The following is a 13,411-nucleotide window of genomic DNA, read 5'->3' as shown; positions in this document are numbered from 1 at the left end:
CTACAATGTCTGTATCAAATACTTTCATGGTCTCCATCACAGATATAATCCTTTAATTCCAGATTTATTTAATTAACTGAATTTAATAGCCCAATGAAGTGAACATCTTGTAGATAATGCTTTAAATAAACTGTGGGAGGAAACTTAAATTGAAGACTAAAATGAGATGATAGCACAGGATAGAAAAATGAGCAAAGATAACCATGGTGTGTAAAGAAAGGATAGTGCATACACAGGTATACCTGTAGATGGAGTCAGTGTCAGAATGGCGCTGACAGACCGAACCCAAGTGTGGAGGAACGACAGACTCCCACGTTGAGATGGAAACAAGAGTTTATTCATAGGAACTCCAACTGAACATTGGTTGCTTGACTGAGCGGCACTGTGAGCTGATTCATTTGTGAAACACACACAAAGACCCAGCGATCTGCGCTGCCTGGGAATCCACTTTAAATATGCACAGCACACTGAAAGCCGGTGCCAGGCAAAAAAAACCTGGGAAGATTAAACAGAAAGGACAAAGGCTTACCGACTCTAGATAAGACAACGATTAACAAATACAGGTGCAGAGGCCCACAGGGCTTGTGACAGGCAGAGTCGAAAAAAGGTCAAAGACAAAACTGAATGTGCAGCATTTTTAACAACGTAAACCAATTAATAGCACATATAGAGATAAATAGGTCCAATTTTGTTCAATGCTCATGACATAGAAGGAGTTCATATATCATGGGTCCATTGCCTTCATGCTGGTTCCCATCGATCCCATTCCCCTCTTCCAATCTCCCCATAAACCTGAAACTCACTGTGTCTCTTGCAGACCCAACAGCTCCTATTCTTTCATTCCTTTGCCACAAACCTACACAAAGGAGTCATTCAGTATCTTTGGGATGCGAAGGGAAAACTAAGCACTTGGAGGAAATCCACATGGCCGCAGGAAGAATGTGAAAACAGGGTTTAGCACTGGTCATAGGTTGCTGGAGCTGTGAGACTGGGAGGTGGTAGTACTAACCACTGTGCTCTGTCTATTGGATAGCCAATAGTACAGAGACACGGCTGTGATGTGACTAAGGCTGGGAGTTTAAATATTCCAGAATGTTTAACAGTTAGAAAAGTTTGTCCAGATAATAAAGGATGGGACAAAGGTAGTGGAGGGATATTATTAGTTCAGAAAATCAAGGAGGAGAATCGGTTTGAATGGAACTTAAGAAACAGAAAGGTCCAGGAAACACTTGGGAGTTTTCTGTTGCCCCTCAAACAAATGTGATGCCAAAGAAACTGGAACAGGGGGACCCCAGCCAGGTCCTTGAGCATGCTCTGACATCAATGATATCATGGCTGATCCATTCTTGGCTTCAACACTAATTTCCTGCTTTCTTCCCAGTCTCCTTGAAACTCTTACAGTTCACAATCAGCCAGTCTGAATATAGTCAACGACTTTCTTGCAGAAATTCATGAGTTTACTGAAGAAATTCCTTCTCATAACTGTCTTAAATCCCTGAACACTTATTCCAAAATGACATTCCTGCTTCTGCATAACATCCTCTCAACACCCAATCTGTCCATTGTCTCTAGAACCACTGTTGTTTCAAGGAGACAACCTCTCATTCTTCTGAACTCTATTCAAAACACTGATCCCTCATACACAAGATGCAAACCTGGGTACAGTAGCTCTAATGTCATCAGCACTGCTCTGGGACAGCGCCGACTCTGGTAGGAAGCAACATACCATCTGGGTTTCTTGTTTACATTCACAGAATCTCCTCTCTGTTCCTCTGACTATTTAATCCCCTACCACCACTATACTCCTCTTCTCCCTCTTTCTGAGCCGCTGACTAACTCAGTGCCAGCGACCTGGTCATTTTGGCTTTCCCCTGGTCGGTGGTTCCCTTCAACAGTGTCCAAAGCAGTGTAGTTATCATTGAGGGAGTGGCCACAGGGGTAGTCTGCACTGTCATTCCCTTTCGCTCACCTGACAGCCACCCAGCTAATTCCTCCCACAACTCAGCGGTGATGACCTCTCTGTAAATCTTATCTATCATTTTCTCATTCTCTCGCATGAGCCATCCAGTTCCCTAACATGGTCTATAAGGAGTTGCACCTAAACACACTTCACAAAGATTTAGTTATCTGGGAGACTGAAAGTCTCCCAGAATTCCCATATCTGACATGAAGTGCACACCTCTAGCACTGGACTCATTCTCACTGCCCTACCTACTACCTATTCAATATGTTAATAGACGACTAAAGAGAAACTTACCCAACACTTACCTTCATCTCTTTAAGCTGAAGCCTCAAACCCTCCACTCTTACACTGGTCCACTCACACAGTGGCCACTCCTATACAGCCATACTGTTTAAACCTTTTAATTGGTGCTTGCCAAATGCCTAAATACCCCTCAATCTCAACCATATTTAATATCTCACTGTCCCTGCACATTTTTTGAAATGTTGCTGCCACAATGAACCTGCCATGGCTCCTTGCGATCTCAATGTGCGAAATGTCCTGACTGGCCCCGCATCAAATGTCACTCCCACAAAATAGGGAGCTAGGTAGGACCTCAAAAGTAATAATAACAGGATTTCCGCCTGTGAGGGTAAGATTAGTATAGGCAGTTAAATGCAAGGCTGAAGAATTAATGCAAGGGGGAAGGGTTTCAGATTTGTGGATCATTGGGATCTCTTCTGAGGAATGCATGACTGTTCAAAAAGAGTGGGCTCCACTTAGCGCTTGAGACAGACCCATAACCTTGTGAGCAGGTTTGCTAGAGTGTTGGAAAGGGTTAAAACTAATTTGGCAGGGGCTAGGAACAAGAGTGGTAAGTTAGAAGACAGGTAGTTGGTGTAAAGCTTGATGCAGCATATAGAGAGACTATGAGGAAAGATAGTCAGTGCATTTGACAGAATAGCAATATGCTGGGTGGGTTTAAATGTGTCTATTTTAATGCAAGTATCGGGAACGAGTGATGAATCTACATGGAACTGCAACTTTGTGGCTAATGCAAAGACTTGGCTGTCAGAAGGGCATGAACGGCTGCTGGAATGTTGTGTGGATTAGATGTTCCAAAAGGGGCAGGGGAAGCTTAAAGAGGGTGTGAAGTGGCATTGCTAATCAGGGATAATATCACAGCTGCAGAAAGGGAGTTTGTCATGGAAGGATCAGTGTGGGTGAAATCAGAAACTGGACTGGAGCAATTTATATTCTATAGATGCTCCATAGCCACAGAGACACCGAGGAGCAGATCAGGAAGCAGATTTTGGGAAAGATGCCAAAAATAACTGTTGTTGTCATGGGTCAGTGCTACCCCCAAGTGTTCACTTGGCAGAAGACAAGCTGTATTGTATTGGACTGCAAACTGCTGCAACATAGTTAGACCCAGGGTCTTGGGCTATAATTTTTTTGTATGACTGTATTTTACTGATATCTTATATGTGCTTGCTATCTTCTATGTGCTATATGTGCTTTGTGCTGTATGTGACTGTTGGTACTCTGTTTTGCACCTTGACCCTGGTGTAACACGGTTTAATTTCGCTGTATTCATGGGTAAAAATGTATGGTTGAATGACAATTAAACTTGAACTTGAATTCAATCTTCCTTAATATTGATTGCCACATCCTTATTGCAAAAGGATTGAATGGGACAGAATTTGTTAAGTGTGCTCAGGAAGGATTCCTGACATAATATGTTGACAGGCTGTCTAGAGTAGAGACATATTTGATCTGGTATAAGATAATGAAACTGATCAGATGACAAGCGTCACTGTAGGTGAGCATTTTGGAGAGAGTGACCACATCACGCTGAATTTTACCATAGCCTTGGACAGATATAGGAGCAGATGGTTTGGGAAAGTATTTGATTGGGGGAAAGTAAATTGGGTTGCTATTAGGCTGGGACTTGGTAGAGTAAATTGGGAACAAATGAATTCAGGGAAATATGGAGGTTGTTAGGGAGCACTTGCATCAGGTTCTGAATAGGTTTGTCCCATTGAGACAGCATAGGATGATAGGGTGAAGAAGCCATGGTTGACAAGAGATATGGAATACACAATCAAGAGGAAGACATAAGCTTACTTAATGTTTAGGAAGCAAGGAGATGAAGTATGGACCTAGGAGTGCTGTAAGGGGACATGAGAAGACCTTGGTGAGCAGGATTAAGGCAAATGTCAAGGCATTCTATATGTACATGGCAAACAGGAGGGTGACTATAGTGAGGTTAGCACTGATCAGGGATAAAAGAAGAAATATGTGCCTTGAGTTGGAGGAGTTCCTCAATGAATATCGTCTTCATTATTCACCGGTGAGAGGGACCTTCACAAATGTGAGGACAGTAGAAAACAGTCTGACATACTGGAACATATTGATGTGAAGGGAACTTTTATAAAGCATTAGGATAGATACGCCCTGGGGTCAGAATGGATATACCCCAGATTACTATGTGAAACAAGGGAAGAGATTGCTTCACCTTGCTGATGAGCTTTGCGTCCTCACTGGCTGCAGGATTAAAAATAGATGTTTGGAAGGTGGAAAATGTTATTCATTTGTTCAAGAAAGATAATAGGGATAAGCCTGAGAATTGGAGACCAGCACATCAGTAGTGGACAAACTGTTGGAGAGGATTCCTAGAGACAGGATGTATAAGCATTTGAAGAAGCAGCATCTGATTAGTGATAGTCAGCATGGCTTTGTGAGGGGCAGTTCATGCCATAAGCCTGAATGAATTCCTTCAGAATGCTACAAGGCACATTGATGAAGGTAGAGCAGTGAATGTGGTGTATACGGATTTTAGTAAGTCATTTGACAAGGTTCCCTACGGCAGGTTCATTCAGAAAGTCAAGAGACATGAGATCCAGGGAAACTTGTCTGTAGGTTCAGAATTGGCTTGCCCACAGAAGGCAGAAGGGTTGTTGTAGGTGAAGCATATTCTGCTGGAGATTGTTGGCTGTTCTGTAAGACCTGCTCCCATACTTGCCCTTCTTCAAACATACACTCTGCTCTCCGTCAACACCCCTCCATGCCCACACTCACCCTGCTGCATACACTGTCTGATCCCTACCCATACTGCCTATTCCCAAACCAGACTCCTCTCCCTACCCACACACTCCCCTTACTGCAGTTTTGTTTTTTTTTATTTTTCCAGTTCTGCATTAAGTAAGCTCAAGTTGAGTTTATTGTTTTATGCACAAGTGCAATGAGGAGCTTACCGCAGAGGCATCATAGGCACATGGCATTAGAGACACAACATCCACAGGAAAATATAAATCAAACATAAAGTATACAAGAAAAAACACACAATTAGAGCAAAATGTCTATTGTAGTGCAAAATGGTTACTGAGGATGCAGTGTTCCATGTGGAAGATCAAAGTCAAGGAATTCAGCACTGAATATTTCATTGGCTGCTACACAGTTTTACATCAGCATCTCTACTTCTCCAGAATGCTAAAGAAATCAGCACATCCTCAGTGGCTTTCAACAATAGCGACAGATGCACTACTGAAAGTATCCTATCCAGGTACATCATTATTTGGTATTGCAACTGCTCTGCGCAAGACTGCAAGAAATTGCAGATTCAGAGGTCTATAAGCCAGTCCTCATTAGGGGAATGGAGGTGGAGATGTTAGTAACTTTAAATTCCTTAGTATTATCATATCAGCAGATCTGTCCTGTGATCAGCACATATGTGTCATCACAAAGAAGGCACAACAGTGTTTCTAGTTTCTTAGAAGTTTGCGCAGATTCAGCATGTTATCTAAAACTTTGACGAACTTCTATAGATGCACAGTGGAGAGTATCCTGACTGGTCACGTCACAGCCCGGTATGGAAATGCCGATGCCCAAGAATGGAAAAGTCTACAAAATGATGGATACAGCCCAGTCGGTCACAGGCAAGACCCTCCCCACCACTGAGCACATCTAGAACAAGCTCTGCCATAAGAAAGCAGCATCCAACATCAAAGACCCCCACCATCCAAGCCATGTACTCTTCTCACTACTCCCATCACGCAGGAGATACAGGAGTCTTAGGTCTCACACTACCAGGTTCAGGAACAGTTATTACCCTACAACCATCAGGCTCCTGAACCAGTGTGGATAAATTCACTCACCTCAATTCTGCACTGTTTCCACAACCCATGGACTCATTTTCAAGGACTCTACAACTTCATGGTTTTGGTATCCATCTATCCCTCTATCTATCTTGTCTTCTTTTGCACATTGATTGTTAGGCAGTCTTCATTCATATGTGGTTTTTCATTGGTTCTATTGTATTTCTTTGTTTTCCTGTTAATCCCTGCAAGAAAATGAATGTCAAGATCATATGTGGTGGCTTATACATACTTGGATAATAAATATACTTTGAATTTTGAACATTAAAAATGTATTCAGGAATGGGCATTCTAGCCCTCAAGTCTGCTCATTCATTACGACCCAAGCTGATCTTCTACCCTAGCCCCACTTTCCTGTGCTGATGCTACAACCCTTTTTTGCTGAAATATCTATACACCTATCAGACTCAGTCTTCACAACCCCTTTAGGTAGAGTATTGCACAACTCTGGACATTGAAACTTCTTCTTGCATGGTCCCCTTTTTAAGGAATAAAGTGCTTAAAAAGAATCATCCCCACCCTTAGGACCCAAATGCAATGTTATCCAAGGGTACTTGAGAAATGCACAACCACTGATAAGATTTGAATTCATGTGTGTGTGTGCACTGACACCACACGAGGGCAGAAGAACCTCCCAGGCATTTGTCAAGCACATTATTCTGAAGAGACTTATAATATGACTTCAATCATAACAGTTCAATGGGTTTTCTATGACTTGTATTATACCATAATTTATGCCCTTACAGGAAAGAAGTAATAGGTAAATCTATCTATTATTTCATCCTTTGAATGTTCTTTTTCTCCGTGTGACCATAATCTTCAGTGGAAACTGCACACTTGCTGACTGCTGGGATAACACCAGTTTGGCAACAGCCATGGCTCCTCTCTTATCAGATGATTTATTGTGATGTTTAGCTTTGGAAAACAATGGATCCAGTCAGTTGTTCTTCAAAGCTCCTGTATGCAATAAATACCACTCAGAGCTGGAGGCGGGCTTACGCCTTTGAAAGCAGGCACAATCAAAAAGTTACTGATCCAACATGTTTCCATTTAGTTGATTGATGACATCAGAAAAGTGCACCTGTGGTGAGCAAAGCTCCATTCTGGCAGGGAGAGACTGGTGTGCTCAAAGTGACCAGGTTCCCAGTCCTGTGTTGTCTTCCTTGTTCAGGGAAAAGAGTAATTTTCTGAAGCGTTTTAAGTAAATAACACTGCAGTGATAGAGTGGCACAAGGACAATGAAGCAACACATCAAGCTGATAGTCTTTACATTAATATTTACAGTCCATTATGAGGTCTGTCCATATTACTGTTCCATAGAGAATCCCTCCCAACACATTTCACCCCATCCTTTCATTAAGTTTATCTTCACCTGCATCTTCATAATCCCATCAACACTTGGTGAATCAACTGCTTCACGTGGTAATATGTTCCATATTCTATCCAGTCTCTGTGTAAAACTCTGGAGTTCCCCCACCGTACATCCAAACCTTCCCACCCTTTCACCTGCCATCCACATGGAAATATCTTTCTCCATCCTCCCAGGTGGTCCCACCAGTCTGAGGATGACTCACTTCAACTCCACTTCTGTAGAATCAACGGTGACTGCTGAGGCTGGTGAGAGAGTTGCACACCCTTCCTCAGACAGGGCAGGAAGTGGTGTGTGGATAGTTGGTGAGATGATGTGCTCCTTCCACAAGGAATCTCCTCTCATGGATGGCCTCAAGGTTCTTAAAACCATTGCAAGTGCTCCTCAACTTGGAGCATTTAGGGATTATCAGATGTCAGAGGGAATGTTGCAAGTTTTTCAAGGCACTTTAAGCATATCTTTGAATTTTGCATCTATTCTCTGACAGCTTTGCCTTTTCTAAATGGTAACTGGATCACCCTTTCTGTGAGTTGCTCTATTGTTATGATCTATTAGAATGCTATTTGTACTCACCAGTGCTTCTACAACTTGATTGATTAATTGAAATTCAGCACCAAATAGGGCCATGCCATTCAGCAACCCCTGATTTAGCCCTAGCATAATCACTGGGTGATTTACAATGACCAATTAACCTATAAACCGGTACACCTTTGGGTTGTGGGAGGAAACCAGAGCACCCGGAGGAAACCTCCGTGGTCATGGGGAGAATGTAGAAACAACTTACAGACAGTAAACACAATGTACACTGCAGATGCTGTGGTCAAAGCAACACGTACAACAAGCTGGATGAACTCAGCAGGTCGGGCAGCATCCGTGGAAACGAACAGTCAACATTTCCACAGATGCTGGCTAACCTGCTAAGTTCCTCCAGCTTGTTGTAACTTACAGACAGTGGCAGGAATTGAACCGGGGTCGCTGGTGCTGTAAAGCATTGTGCTAACCATTACGTTACCATGCTGCCATCTTGGTGGTATTGAAACTTGAAGTGTGCACAAATTATTTGCTAAGTTATTACAAAATTCTGTTAGAAAATTCACTATTTCAATGGCAATACTGTACAAAACTTGTATATTTCATAGAATTAGCCCTTCATTAACCCCATCCATCTGTGTGGTAGGTAGAGACAGTGTTAGGGTCTTGATTCAGCTGAGTGGAAAGGAAATGTAGATACATTGTTGCAGCTGTTGTTAACATTATTGCCACCCCAGGGGTAATCACCTTGCAATATCTGCCAGTACGTACATTAACCTTAGCACTGTACATTTGACAGCAGGGAACACACCAAAAATATTAACCCACTTGGCACAGACTGTAGGACAGTTGATCTATTGTGACTATTCCCACTCAGTGAAAGGGCAGCTCTTCCTATTTCTCTCCCTTATCCTTTCATCGATTGCCTTGCTGGTAAACTTCCACACACTTCCAGAGATTTATTTCAGAAACAAAGTCTATAATCAACAAAAAATGAATTATTACTGCCCTCCAGTGGATTTCTGAAGCCATATAAAAATATTACTCTAATAAATTTGTTCCAACGGGGTAGGAAATATCACGTTGGAACAAGTTTATTGAAATAGTATTTCTGTACGCTGCACACAAATAAAACAATGAATAATTTCAGCCATTCAGAAGTTTATGCAAAAGCCTAACCTGCTTTTCTATTGGAAAGTTCCTGAGGCATTATGTAGAACATAGACTATACACCAGAGAACATAGAACAGTACAGCATAGAACTGGCCCTTTGGCCCACAATGTCTGCACCAAGCATGATGCCGCATTAAACTTATTCTCTTCTGCCGTACATGAGTCATCTAGAACATAGAACATAGAATAGTACAGTACATTACAGGCCCTTCGGCCCACAATGTTGTGCCGACCCTCAAACCCTGCCTCCCATATAACCCCCCACCTTAAATTCCTCCATATACCTGTCTAGTAGTCTCTTAAACTTCACTAGTGTATCTGCCTCCACCACTGACTCAGGCAGTGCATTCCATGTACCAAGCACTTCTCTGAGTAAAAAACCTTCCTCTAATATCCCTCCATTCCCTACATATTTACTATTCATCTAACAACCTCTGAAACTCCATTTTTGTATTTGGTTGCAGCATTCACCTCAAAACTACTACACCCCTCTTCAAATGCTTGACATTTCTACCCTTGAAAAAAAAAGAATCTGACTGTCTACTCCAACTGTCCTATGCCTTCTAATCTTATAGACTTCTATAGGGATTCCCCTCAGCCTCCAGTGTTTCAGAGGAAACAACCTAAGTCTGTCCAAATTCTCCTTATAGTAACTATCCACCAATCCAGGCAGCATCCTGGCAAACCTCTTCTGCAGCCTTTCCAAAGTCATCATGTTCTTCCTGTAATGTGGTGACCAGAAATGTGCACAATAGTCCAAGTGCCGTCTAATCAAAGTTTTCTGCAGCTACAATATAAAAATGCATTGTTTCTTCTCCCTTAGATTCTCTCTTGGGTCCATGGGTTCTGAGTTGAGTTTGGGGCAGAGGGAAGGGTGGTGAATGCTGATCATGTGGTGACAATAGGTTACAGGCAAAATTAGCTGGTGACTGGAATTCCCCAGACAGCTGGAATAGACTCGGTGACTGAATGGATGACCTGCTCCATCATATGCTGAGATTCACATACTACCTTGACCCACTTCACAGGATGAACATACTTACATGCACCCTCTATGTGAGCTTTTCCAAGGAACCATTGTTATCTCACATCTCATGGTAATATTGACATATCACTGTGATTTGACCACTTTTAGAAATGTCGCTGGCAGTTCAACCACAATCATAAGAAGATATAAATATTATTGGAATTATCTTTTATATTGATGATTACGGAGTTTGTTTGGCACTGGTCTTCACTAAGATTAGCCCAGTGTAGATCTGTTGATTAAGATCATGGCTTTGTGTGTCATTATGTAGCAAAACAAAATGTGTAGATGACACAGCGCTAGATTGAACTGAACAGTGCTAAACTGAATATGTCTGCACTCCATCGATTTTGTGTTTTATATTCTGTGTTTTTGCTATTTTTTTTCCTTTTTTGCTATTTGAGTGATTTTTTTTTTACATGGGGGCAGCAGTGGGTGGTGTTTTTCCAGCCGTCTGTGGAAAGGCGAATCTCAGGGCTGTATACTGCTACATACTTTGATAATAAATAGTTTGAATATTTGAATTTTCACACTCAGCAATATTTGAGGAGAGTGCCCAGAAGGACAACGTGGTTTGAAAAACACCATGTATCGTGGCTGGTGCTGCTTCCTGCATTTCTACTGGTGCTGTCACATGGTGAAGGTTACACTTACAGGTAATTTTTGTGCATCAACAGTGCATTTTAAAGTGATGAGTGGGTGGAAAGTTTTACGTAGGGAGTTCCAGAATCTAGGACCTGAATAGCTGAAGACACTGCCACCCATAAAGGAACAAAGGAAACAGGACTGAACAGGAATTTAAAACTAGGAGAAATATCACTGACAGGTTGCAGAAATAGTGGGGAAAGGCATAATGGACATTGACAAGAAGATGAAGGGTTTTTGAGTTTCACCATTGCTAATCTAATGTAAACAAGTGAGTGAAAGACAGAGGCAGTTAAAACGTGACATTGTGGCGACCCACTTTCCAGCGCACTCGAACCGGCTCACAAAACGGTGCGCGCCAGCAGAGAGGCCGGCCCCAAAAAGGGCACCAGGCCTTCTTCACCAGCAAGGGGAAAAGCCCGCGTGCGGGAAGGGCTGTGAATATGCACCCCTTACAGCATTCCCGCCCGGGGAGGGCGGAAACGGGAAGGCTTAAAAGCGAGGCCGCAAAGCTTGAATAAAGCATTAACGCAACTGCAACTCACTGTCTGCGTGTAGTTATTCTAGCGCTGTGTGTAGCACACCGCTACAATTGGTGACCCCGACGGCCCAAACGATATTTGGACCGGAGATGAACGACGCCGCATCTGTTCATGCAGCTTTGCTAAAACTGCCAAGCTTCTGGACGCTGCAACCTCACCTATGGTTCCAGCAAGCAGAAGCCCAATTCCACATTCGGCAGATAACCTCGGATTCCACACGTTACTACTACGTGGTGAGCTCCCTCGACTAGGGGACAGCTGCCCAAGTTGAGGAGTTCATACAGTCACCCCGGGAGGACGGCAAATACACAGAATTCAAAGCCCTGCTCATAAGGACTTTCGGACTCTCACGGCGTGAGTGAGCTGCCCGCTTACTGCACCTGGATGGTTTGGGAGACGAGCCGCTGTCGGCATTAATGAACGAGATGCTGGCCCTGGCTGCAGGACACAAGCCCTGCCTCATGTTTGAGCAGGCGTTCCTAGTGCAGCTGCCCAAGGACATACGCTTGCTGCTGTCCGACACGGATTTCAGTGACCCCCGGAAGGTGGCGGCCCGGGCAGATGTGCTGTGGAAAGCCAAGAAGGAGAGTGGGGTGTCCGTCGCATAGATCACCAAGCCACGCGCCCAACAGCGGACCGGATCAGGCCCAGCAGCAGAGCCCACAAAACCCAGAGGCAGGAGTGCAGAGGCCAATGAACAATGGTGCTTCTACCACCAGCGGTGGGGCACAGAAGCCCGCTGCTGTAGCCCGCCCTGTAGCCAGCCAGCGGCTGGCCATCAGGATAGCCTCCTATATGTCTGTGACAAACAGTTGGGATGCCGCTTTTTGGTTGACACCGGGGCGGAGATCAGCGTCTTACTTCCGACGAGTTCCGACACCCGCAACAGAGAACCAGGACCCACCCTGCGCAATACGGACCTACGGCACCCGTACGGTGCAGCTACAGTTCGGCTCCAGCCGGTTCACGTGGGACTTCACACTGGCCGCCGTGGCCCAACCATTCCTGGGGGCAGATTTTTTGCGAGCTCACAGCCTGCTGGTCGACCTGCAAAGGAAGAGACTAGTCCATGCCAAGACTTTTCAAACGTTCTCCCTGGGTGAAACCAAGTTGCCAGCCCCACACCTGGACTCCATCACGCTGTCCGACAACAAATTCACCAGAGTCCTGGTGGATTTCCCATCAGTTCTAGCACCGCAGTTCATGGCAGCCATGCCCAGACATGGACTACAGCACCATATCCCGACCCAGGGACCACCCCTCTACGCCCATGCTCAAAGGCTTCCCCCCGACAAACTCCGACTCGCAAAGGAGGAGTTCATGAGGATGGAGGAATTGGGGATCATACGGCGGTCTGACAGCCCATGGGCCTCCCCCCTGCACATGCTGCCCAAAGCAACAGGGGGCTGGAGACCACGCGGCGACTACTGCAGACTGAATGAGGCTACAACACTGGACCGCTACCCTGTGCCGCACATTCAGGACTTTGCAGCAAACCTGCACGGCGCAAGGATCTTTTCCAAGGTAGACCTCGTCCAGGGATACCATCAAATCACGATGCATCCGGACGACATCCCCAAAACAGCACTCATCAATCCGTTCGGCCTTTTCAAATTTCTCCGAATCCCGTTCGGCCTAAAGAATGCCACACAGATGTTCCAGCGGCTCATGGACGCGACCTGGACTTTGCGTTCATCTATTTGGACGACATCCTCATAGCCAGCAGTAATCGTCAGGAGCATCTGTCCCACCTCCGTCAACTCTACGCCCGACTGAGTGAATATGGCCTAACAATCAACCCGGCCAAATGCCAGTTTGGACTAGACACCATCAACTTCCTGGGGCATAGAGTTACTAAAGACGGGGCAACCCCTCTGCCCACCAAGGTAGACACAGTCCACCACTTCCCCAGACCCCACACACTCAAAGGCCTGCAGGAATTCGTGGGTATGGTGAATTTCTACCACCGCTTCCTCCCCTCAGCAGCCCGAATCATGCTCACCCGGATGTCGGGTAAGGGCAAGG

The 13,411-nt window shown here is 44.6% G+C and overlaps 1 long non-coding RNA gene across 1 annotated transcript in view; it reads right to left on the bottom strand.

The window, feature by feature from the left end:
• Positions 1–269: 269 nt before the first annotated feature.
• The window catches only part of LOC140728729 (uncharacterized), a 53,560-nt gene continuing 40,418 nt past the window's right edge, over positions 270–13,411 (bottom strand). Inside the window, exons 2-3 of the long non-coding RNA XR_012099173.1 lie at positions 6,100–6,284; positions 270–495 (exon numbers count right to left, since the gene is read on the bottom strand). This is a non-coding gene — a long non-coding RNA (uncharacterized lncRNA). The remainder of the gene's footprint in view (positions 496–6,099; positions 6,285–13,411) is intronic.

This window comes from Hemitrygon akajei, chromosome 6 (assembly GCF_048418815.1).
Source record: "Hemitrygon akajei chromosome 6, sHemAka1.3, whole genome shotgun sequence".
In the NCBI taxonomy this organism is placed as follows: domain Eukaryota; kingdom Metazoa; phylum Chordata; class Chondrichthyes; order Myliobatiformes; family Dasyatidae; genus Hemitrygon; species Hemitrygon akajei.
Note: the sequence above shows the minus strand (reverse complement) of the source record. Positions and strands in the feature narration are given on the sequence as shown.